This window comes from Tasmannia lanceolata, unplaced genomic scaffold (assembly GCF_043159265.1).
Source record: "Tasmannia lanceolata isolate RefF3 unplaced genomic scaffold, GAP_Taslan_0.1 ptg000044l, whole genome shotgun sequence".
Taxonomy (NCBI): domain Eukaryota; kingdom Viridiplantae; phylum Streptophyta; class Magnoliopsida; order Canellales; family Winteraceae; genus Tasmannia; species Tasmannia lanceolata.
Window position 1 is genome coordinate 20533086 of NW_027518721.1, and position 10371 is coordinate 20543456.

General features: G+C 38.7%; 1 pseudogene; it reads right to left on the bottom strand.

The window, feature by feature from the left end:
• Positions 1-4195: 4195 nt before the first annotated feature.
• On the bottom strand, positions 4196-5063 carry LOC143863962 (NDR1/HIN1-like protein 1 pseudogene; annotated as a pseudogene).
• Between the last annotated feature and the right edge of the window lie 5308 nt (positions 5064-10371).

Genomic DNA, 10371 nt, shown 5'->3' on the forward strand with positions numbered 1-10371 from the left:
GAAACTCAAACTTTCAATACCGGATGGGGTGATGATATCTCGAGTTTTTTTTATTCTGGAAATAACGGTCAGATCGCTCCTAACATAACCTCCTAGAGGTCAGAGATGAGGAAAAATAGTTAAAACATAGCATAGCTAGAAGTGATTAGGAAAACATGACCTTTACTAAGGCAAAACTCAAAGAAATTTGATGAAATCACACGGGCATCGTGAAAGGAAGCAAAGACGCTTAATGTAAAATGTAAAATGGGAAAAATTATGGAAAAAAAACAAAGACGCTTAATGTGTCCTTTTTCGCTATCAATTCCACGGAGAGGAAGCAAATAAAGAAAAAAAAAGGATTAGTGAGAGCTACAATACCAACCGGATCGAACCAGCCGGTCTGACCCAGTTCAACCAATTGAACATCCAGTTTTATTAAAAACCAATCAAAACAAGAGGAATGATAGAATGAAGGATGCGCTTGCAAAAATCAGCATCAAGGGCGCCCTTATTGGTTGGTTTCTGCAAAGTCATCAGTCGTGGTTCTACAAGATCGTCAGTCGTGGTTTCACACCTCACCTATGCAATCTTTAAGTCTCAAAAATTGTCTTTTACCTTTGATCATAAAAGTGACTTTCTTCGTGGTTGATTTCTTGTAATTAACAGGAGCTGTAATTTAAGAGTGTTTATCAGCTGATTTTCTTCTAACTTGAAGTTAGAATTCAACAATTTGATATATCTCGTCCTCCCCACCGTCTCCACCATAGAGATTGAGATCATTGATCAGGTGGGCCACCACGTTAATGGCCACTGACCAAACATCATTGTGATCATTATTTAAAAAATATGGTGTTTAAAATATCATTAAGCACTTAATTTTTGCCCACATCTAATCTTGCCAATGAGATCTTCATTCGGCACCGGACCTGGGCCCAATGGTTTTAATGCGGCAGAAGAAATAAGAAATTGCAAAACCCAAAACCAAATATAATTTCTCATCTTTGTTCTACAGTTTTCACAAAACCATAACACAAGAAGAGAAGAAGAAGGCTCACGGCCTGTTAGGCCTAAAATCGGTAACAGATACAACAGCGACGTAAGAGCCGAGCTGGAGGACCCGAGGAGCCGAAGTGGATGAGTTAAATCTTGAGGAACAAAAGTGAAGGGGCTGAGTCCTACACAAGGAGCGAACGAGGTCAGAAGACCAACCCGAAGTTTTACTCCGGACAGGCCCTTCGACACTCAAGTCAGTATGAGCAGGCGTGCAGAGCTAGTTTAAGAGTGGTGGGTAAGAAGTTATTACCCTTGTTTATGAGCTTTGGAAGCCCTTTTATAGAAGGAAACCTGGGATAGTTGGGGAGTTATTGCCCCAGGACAGGTGTCGGCCAGCTATAGGTTCGAATTCACCTACTCTGCGGTAATTACCAAACTACCCCTGCTGACGCAGGGTCTGCGGTGGGCCATCCTCTGGCCACGTGTCGACAGCTAATAGGCTACTGTTTTTATACCCCATCACGGCCTTCTTTTTTTTCTCAAAACGTGATATTCAAATTTTCTAAAATCCAAAAGTTCGTTTTCTTCTTATCAACCGTCCACTTATATATTTGTACATGAGCAAAGAGTCCTCGTAATCAGGGGTGGAGCTACATGTAGCATAAGTAGGGCAGCTGCCACTGTTGAGTTGGGCCAAACTCCTTAATAGGCCCAACTCAGTTGGGCCCAGCCCCCTTTAAAATTTGAAGCCTACCCTCTTATGTATAAGCCTGCCCCCCTTATGTATAAATCCTGGCTCCGCCACTGGTCATAATAAAAGACTCCAAACAGAAGCAAGAGTAGACTCCTCTTAATAAATGACTCACAAAAAGTAAAACTCAAGATAACCTATGATCTCTAATCACTAACTAATCCTAGCTAAAAGATAAGGATAAGAATAAAAAAAAACAAAATACCTAAAACAAAGAAGTTTCATCATGCTAATCTTTGGCTAGAAACTAGGCCAAATTTCCTTGCAATTCGTTGAAGTATCTGCCAAAGAGTGCACTTTCTCACTAATATTTGTAGGCATCATTTTCCCATGATTAAGAAAAATTCTTCCTCAAAATTTGAAGTATCGAAGAACGATAATCATCTGAAACTCTAGAGCATCAAACTCTTCTACATAATCTCTAGAACGAAAAGATAATTTTTCTTGATCTGGCTTGAATTTATAAATATCCAGTGTAGGCTTCAATGTATAATCTAATAAAAATGAATCGGAAAAAATCGATGAAGAAATCAAATTAGTATTTTTTCATTTACCTTCCACTTCGATTTCCATGCCGTTAGATATAATTTCTTTTACTTTTTCGTTCGTTGTTTCATAATACACAATATATCTTACGCCATCACATCCTCATAATCCCCACTACCAACCATAAGACTATTCGTAGTACAAGTAACCACTGCCTTGCCTAGATCATTCCAAGTGATCGCGCCACCTTCATCATCATTGTAGTTGTCAAAAACATGGTTGTTCATTTAGAACCTTTGATTTGACCAACTCGTTAAACTCTTTGACCAAATCTAGTTGTAGTTGTTCATCTAGAACCTTCTATTCAACCCACTCGTCAAATTCTTCGTTGGGTTGATTAGGATCCATCTGATCTTGAACTTGCCTTTCACCCGGCTCTCCCTGCGGAGCACGATGATCAAAAGGGTTAAAATCTTTCGAGACGAGACTATTTTTATAGCCTCTACGAATTTCAAGACGCGCTACACATTTCGTAAGTTGATGAATATATTTGCCTCCGTAAATCTTCAACTTCGTCTATTTAATGATCTTGATGAGGAGCACATACACCTCGATCACGCCCACAATTGCTTCACATGATAGTCGCCTCTTCCCGACGAACGCCACTAATTAACAACCTTGTGCTCAGATATCAAATTAATGCGGTGGATTAAATAAGAAATTGCAAAACCCAAAGCCAAATATAATTTCTTACCTTTGTTCTATGGTTTTCACAAAACCATAGCATAAGAAGAGAAGAAGAAGGCTCAGGGCCTATTATTCTCACAATACGTGATATCCAAATTTTCTAAAATCCAAAAGTTCATTTTTTCTTATCAACCATCCACTTATATATTTGTACATGAGCAACCTCAGAATAAAAGACTCCAAACAAAAGCAAAAGTAGACTCCTCTTAATAAATGACTCACAAAAGTAAAACTCAAGATAACCTATGATCTCTAATCACTAACTAATCCTAGCCAAAGATATGGATAAGAATAAAACAAAAAACAAAAAACAAAATACCGAAAACAAAGAAGTTTCATCATGCTAATCTTTGGCTGGAAACTAGGCCAAATTCCCTTGCAATTCGTTGAAGGATGTGACTGTTTGCTCTGTGATGTCCCATATGCATGTGCCATGTGTAGTGGAGAAAGTGATAGGCAGGTTGATGTACACCTCTACCACTTGATTAACTAAAAAATGGTTTTAGAACCATTCAATACTCAGTGTAAGCCTCCATTGGCAATTTTAATAACATTTCCTTCTCTGACTAAGAGAGATGGAGATTGACAATAACCCAAGCCTTTGGCTTATCATCATCATCAATAAACATAGAAAGGGAAATGTAGGAACCTTTCAACCCTGGAGTATCGTTGTACATAACTAACCCTGGAGTATCGTTGCTTATTGGGTGACAAACGTCGGTCATCTCGGTGCAGATGGGGGCGTATGACTCTACGAAGAGGCCTCAACAATCCCTACCCACTTCTCCTTTCTCCACTCAAAGATTATATTATCTATGTTTAATTAAAGGAAAATGAAAATGATCATCAATTACTCCTAAATAATAAGGCTACTGGCACTACGCTGTTTTAATAATTGCACAAACTTAGATTGTCTTTTCTTTTTAATTGGCTAACAGCTTTCTGAGAACCATCATAACCTTTGACCGCTGTTTAAATAATAAAAAACCCGATTTTGCTAATAGAAAGCCATTTCGCACTTTTGCAGGAGAGAACAGCCACCTCAAAATGAATTAAATAAATAATACAATATCCATAAAAAGGGTGCGTGCCTGTGCCTGCAAAATGGCTTTAGGCAAAATTGCATAGCAAATCCCTAAAAGACAAGATGACTTTGTGCAATTATCAAAACACGGTAGTGCCAATATCGGTAAACGGATATACTAATAATAAATGGAAAAATATGACTCCATAAGCTCCACTCCTACTCTTGTTCTTCCCTTCTTTATTCTGTAAATAAAATGTACAAACATAACTATTTTCTTAGAGAGAGAAAAAAAAAACTAACGGCGTCAAGGAGAGAGAAAAACATAGACGGGAGAAAAAAAGAGCACAGTAGGGGAAAAAAAACCGAAAACGTCACCGTCAAACGTCGGTTGAGCAACCTGACGGAAACTGCAAACGGAGGCCGTTACCGTTCGGTCCATCGACCCTAATATAAGCAGGACAATTAACATAGATATCGTAATGACCTGAAGTCCATGACCCAACTTGCCAACGGAGACGACCGTTAATCTTAACGTTGACCAGAAAAAAACCCAAAGCCTGATCTTGGTTTAACGTAGCAGAGAGATAGGGAGAGACAGGAACGTTAAAGCCGTTAAGAAACGGAGACCAAATGGTAACGCCGTTATGACCCTGATAGTTAGGAGGTATAACAGTAGCAAGGGTTATTTGTTCGTTATAGTACGAGGCATAGATATCGAGTTGGTCATAGTAAATGCCGATTCGACTGTTAGGGTCATGGGAATTGATGGTGACTTGGAGTACGGTGGTGAGGAGAGTTGGGGTGGTGAGGTTGAATTGGTAGATGATGGCGTCTAGGAGGGTGAAACGAGGTTTTGTAGGGCGGAGGACTAGCCATATTATGAAGATCGCGAGGAGGACGAGGAATATGAAGGTGAGGAAGATGGCGAAGAGTCTCCGGTAGAGTCTCCGGCGATCATCGTCGTGGTGTCGGCAATCTTTGGTAGACATGGCAGTTGCCGGAGGCGAGGGAGAGGAAGAGAGAGTGGTTTGGGAGAGAGAGGGGGGTTGAAAATTTGAAACATAGAGGAGATGGATGGTGGAGTTATATTGTATTGGAGAGGCATTGTAGTGCAGAAAAAATAATGTAAATGGGAATTGCTAGCGTCCATCGCAAAAGGGTTTTCGCGATTGGCCTGTCGCACATCAGACCATGCACGTCGTTAATGAAAACAACGACTTTTGTCTCCATTCACGAGGTGGCTGGTATGACGTGCAACACACCAGCCGCAAAAAGCCTTTTACGATGGAGCTTTGCAAATCCCAATGTAAATATATATATATGCTTGTGTTATATTGTAATCTAGAGAAATGATAGAATAAAGGGTACCCATGCAATAACCACCTTCAAGGGCGCCCCTATTGGTTGATTTATTGGAGAATGGTGCCGAAAAAAGTGGATGGCCGGTTAAAAAAGTAAAAACAGTATTGACTTTGCACAAATCAACCAATAGGGGCACCCTTGAAGCTGAGTTTTTGCAAGAGAGTTCTTCATTCTATCATTCCTCATTATTTAATGGCTTATAATAAGATGTAATCGTGTAATGATAATGTGTTGATGGGAAGTGGGGTGGATTAAATAACGTATTTCGGTTTTATGTCAATTTGTAAGTGACTTTTTGAGCTGCTAGGAAGACACGCCTGTGTTATTTTTCGCGACTGCCAGTTGGAGTCGCTCGTATTGTTTTTTTCTCTAGGTGATTTTAATGAAATGCAGTTAACAAGTTAAAATTGGAGGGATTTAATTATGCTGTATAAATAAGAGTTTTTATATGGTATATGCCCATACAGTCCAGTATTTTCAAAATGTAATGTATGGCTTACACCATTAGATGATCCAAACCGTCCATTTGATGGGCCACAATACGTAGGTTATGCCCTAAAAAAACACAAGGATGATCCAAACCCTCTGATCTATGGAGGTTTCTATAATATGCAATTTCTGAATAGATCAGAGGGCTAGGACCTTCCTATAGAAATGATTTTTTGGGCACAACCTATTTAGGCCGATCATTGGATATCTTGTGGTGTAAGCCATAGGTACTTCTTGAAAAATATTGTGCTATACCGGCTTAAACTATATAAACTCCTGCAGAAATAAATATTTTTAAAAAAATAATAAAAAAGAATAAGAAAGAAACAGTGTTTGTCTTCGATGGAGAATGATTTCTGCTATTTCAAATAATGGTACCCCCGTGAAGATCTTGGCCGTTCATGTGGTTGACTCCATGTCCACAGATTACGGGAATAGACAGTTTTAGGTTATTAATAAATGAATTTTCTCTGAACCTAGGCTGCTCCTTTGTTTTTTTAGGATTCGGTTTGCACAGTAAAAGATCATCCATCATCAGATGGACCCCACAAAAATGGATGGTCCGGATTAGAATCCTTAATAGTGCCATCTCATAATCCTCTATGTTAAAGTAAAAAAGATTAAATAACGCCTTCTCAAACAGCTTAAGCTTTTGGAGTAACTAGTAGTTTCACATGGTAACAAAGCCGAAGGTCCAGAGCTCAGACCTCCTTGATAGTAAAAATCCACATGCAATGGCCAAACCCAAAAGAGGGGCCACATGTGACACGTGTATGCCAACCTTAGAAAGAGGGGCGGGCCACACCACACGTGAGAGGGAGAGTGTTAAAGTATAAAAGATTGAATAACGCCTTCTCCAACAGCTTAAGCTTTTGGAGTAACTAGTTTGACACACTCCATTCTGTTAAAATAGCTACATGTAACTGGTACTTTGACACACTCCATTTTGTTAAAATAGCTACATATAAAAATGAAATGGAACTCATTGAATTTTCATCTCAACCATCCAATTGCTACATAGATGATGCTTTTGATTAGACGGTCAGGATCATTCAATGGATTCAGCTCTTCAATGTATATGTATTACTCAAAAAAAAATTGTAAGTTTCTAAATGATGTGGCGTTTAGTTTTTCTTTTTCAATCCATTCAAATAAGCAACAGAATGGCTACTGATGTTGGCACTAGTATGTTATGATAATTCCACTAACTCCCCTTGTCTTTTTTTCTTAATCTGCTTGCAGAGCTTTTTCGGAAATTGGGATAACCTTAGATAGCTGGTTAAATAGTGAAAACAAGGGGAGTTAGTGCAATTATCAAAACATGCTAGTGGGAACATCAATAGCCCAACAGAAGTTGGTAGTAGAAAAAGATGGAATTACCCTTATGCAATATCTGGGCTTCTATAATATTTTATATTCGTAATACAAAGTTAAACTTTCTTAGCATTTTGTTTTTGTTATATTATTATATGAGGGTGATCTTCTTTTTAACCGTTTTTCACTTTAATCAAAGGCAAATTTAGTGTGTGGCTCTTTGGCGTAAAGTCATGGGTTTGCTCCCCAGTGACGAGTGTTCGAATCCCCCCTTGCTTACCCGATGCGCGTGGTTTCCGGGTGATTTCGCGCATCCGTAGGGAAATAGTCCTAGTCGTGAAGGGGGTGGGGACGCCCTTCGTTACAAAAAAATAAAAATAAATAAAGTTTAGTTAGTCGTGAAAAGCGTCAAAAAACGTAATGCTTTCTCTTTTTTCTTGGTAGGTAAGCTGAAAATGCTTTTCTTCTTGAGATTTTATGATGTCTTTCAAAATTGAATCTTAGAAAGGAAATGATATATTCTCCCTTTTTCTACTTGGACACCTTCCACCAGTGTAAAAAATTACTCATAATACACTAGAAGGGGGATCGGAAGTAAAAAAAGGCGGGGCGAATATATCACATGCCTCTTATAATCATGGCTTCAATTTTCGGTTTCAGAATGTGTTTCGATTCTCATTGAAACCGAAATTGCAGCCGAAATCCAACGAAATTAAAAAAAAAAACTAATATTTTATCTTGTACAAAATTTCAGCCGAAATTACCCAAATATAGTATTGAATAAAAGCCAGATTTTTGGTGAAATTCCCTTAAATTTTGGACCGAAAATTCGGAAAAACGAAATTTCGAAATTTCAGTCGAAATAACGTTTCGGGTATTACCTATTTCGATTTCGGTATATTTTGGTCGAAATTTAAAACCATGCTTAAAATTAGTAACTTTCCTTTAATTAATTGTTTTTCACTAGCCAGCCAGTGTCATGGAAAGCAAGAAAAGAGAGAGATCGTAGCCGATACGTTAATAGCCATGTGGGACCCACAGCTCCTTGTGGGTTCGAGAATATACAAAGAGAGACCGATTGCAGTGTTCCCCCAGCTACTTTGTTTTTGGGGATTTAAATATGTCTGATGTCCCCACCCCTTTTTTCTGCCTTCTCATTTTCAGGAAAATACAAAAATGTGATGGTGCAAATATCACTTTCGCTTAAATTATCATTACCCACGTGTTTTACGAGTCAGAGACAGAGCTTTCAATTCTAGGGATACCAATTGGTACTCCTCAATGATAAACTGTACAGTTGGTGCATGTCGATGAAATCTGGACCGCTCATTTTCGCCAACTGCATCGAGATTGCATCGTTTTGACATTTCTATACTCGCTGGAAGGGCTTCAACCAAATTGAATGCATTGACCATGTTACCTTAGACATAGGCTCAAATAAGGATAATTTATAGGGATTTCCTTGGGACCATCGTAGAGCATTTCGCGGATGGCCTGTTGCATGTGAGAGCACCCACAAAGGCTCCGATTTTGTCTTATTCATTTAATTTGTCTGAGGTGGCTGATCTCAAATACAACACCCATCTGCGAAATGCCTTCTGTGATGGTCACCAGCAAATCCGTAATTTATATTCTCATATTTTTATGTACTTAATAAAATATCCAATGATATAAGAGTACCTAATAAAGAAAAGTTGTTCAAAGTACATATTGGTGAACAATATTACTTTTCAAAGCACATACAATACGCATAGTTATATAGAAAACATTGATCTTCTGTCTCTTTAATCGAATTCGTTGTGATAGTTACAACAATCATGGAATCTCGCTTGCCAGCGACAACGACATTAATAGCAGATGCAGGTAGGGCAGCACCCTCAACTCCTGCCTTCCAGTGGCAGTAGGATGTTGTTGGATTTTTTATTTGCCAGACAAACATGTATAGAACCTGGTGCACCATAAACATGAGCAGGGCTAGGACGAGAAGTTGGACGAAAGAACTTCCATAACAAATATCTAAAGTTGGGAGTAATTCAGACCCTATAGAGTCTCCACGTTCGGATGTATAGCTTTCCGGGACAAAATCTAAATTGTCGACCATCCCCACCGCCATCACATATTCATCATATATCATTGAGTCCTCTGTGTGGAAGCGGGTGAATCGGTGGACTATATACTTCTCCATTGAAAGTACTCTAAATCAGTGTGGGCTAAAATCTTTAGCATGTACAGGGTTTCTTGGGTCTTTCAAGCCCATCTTACTGAATCCCTCGACTTCTGGTTCTTTGTGCCCTATCACATGAATGGTATGATTCTTTGAAAGCTAGTTCTGTTGGCCACTGTCAGTGCTATATTGAAAGAAAGGAACACTCACACTTTTAAGAATGTGGTCAAACGGTCGACTTCTATTTTCTAGAGGATTTTAACCCTATTAATTTCTCGGGCTAGAGCCCTCCCTTTCTTCAAAATGTATTCAACTATAAATATCAAACATTTTAAACCTATAAAATGCAGCCATCAGCAATATTAATTATTAGACCATCAACTAGTACGAGGACAACAAGCATGACTTTATTTTATCATTGGTTAGTCTTCTTATGTTTACGTGGAGGGATATACAATACGTCGAGAACAGCCCCAATGGATATACAATAATTGGGTTTATTGAAGAAAAAATTATCCAAGTAGAGTAACCTATCCTAGAAACATCGTAGCCAAGGATATCTATCACTCGGAAGAATAGTCCCATTAGCTAGCTTTTTAGGCAATCTAGGATCGTTGAGATGGTTTATAAACAAAGGGAGAAAGAGAGCCCATATACAAGTTGCATTTGCTAGGTAGTGTTAGGTGGAGCAGTAGGAGAATTTGACCTCATGTGTTGTTAGCTTATGTTGTCTTTCCCATTCAGTTTCGTCACAATTTGAAAAGGGTAGGTCATTGGGGAAACGATTATGTAATTTTCCTAAGCATTAGTTTAATTATGGATGGGAAAGTAGAAATGTTGGTTTTGGGGTGGTGAGGGATGGGGCGTGACAGTAACCTTTGCTTTTTTATATGCCTTGCCTTTTAGAAATTAAAGTTGAGGCCATTGATTTTGTGGACTTCGGAAAGCAAAACCCCTTTCTAACCTCTATTATTTCATAACCTACGTAAGTTTCTTCTAGTGCTTTTCCACACGGTTTCACTAACCCTTTCCTTTCTTGCTCTCTAATCACCCTTA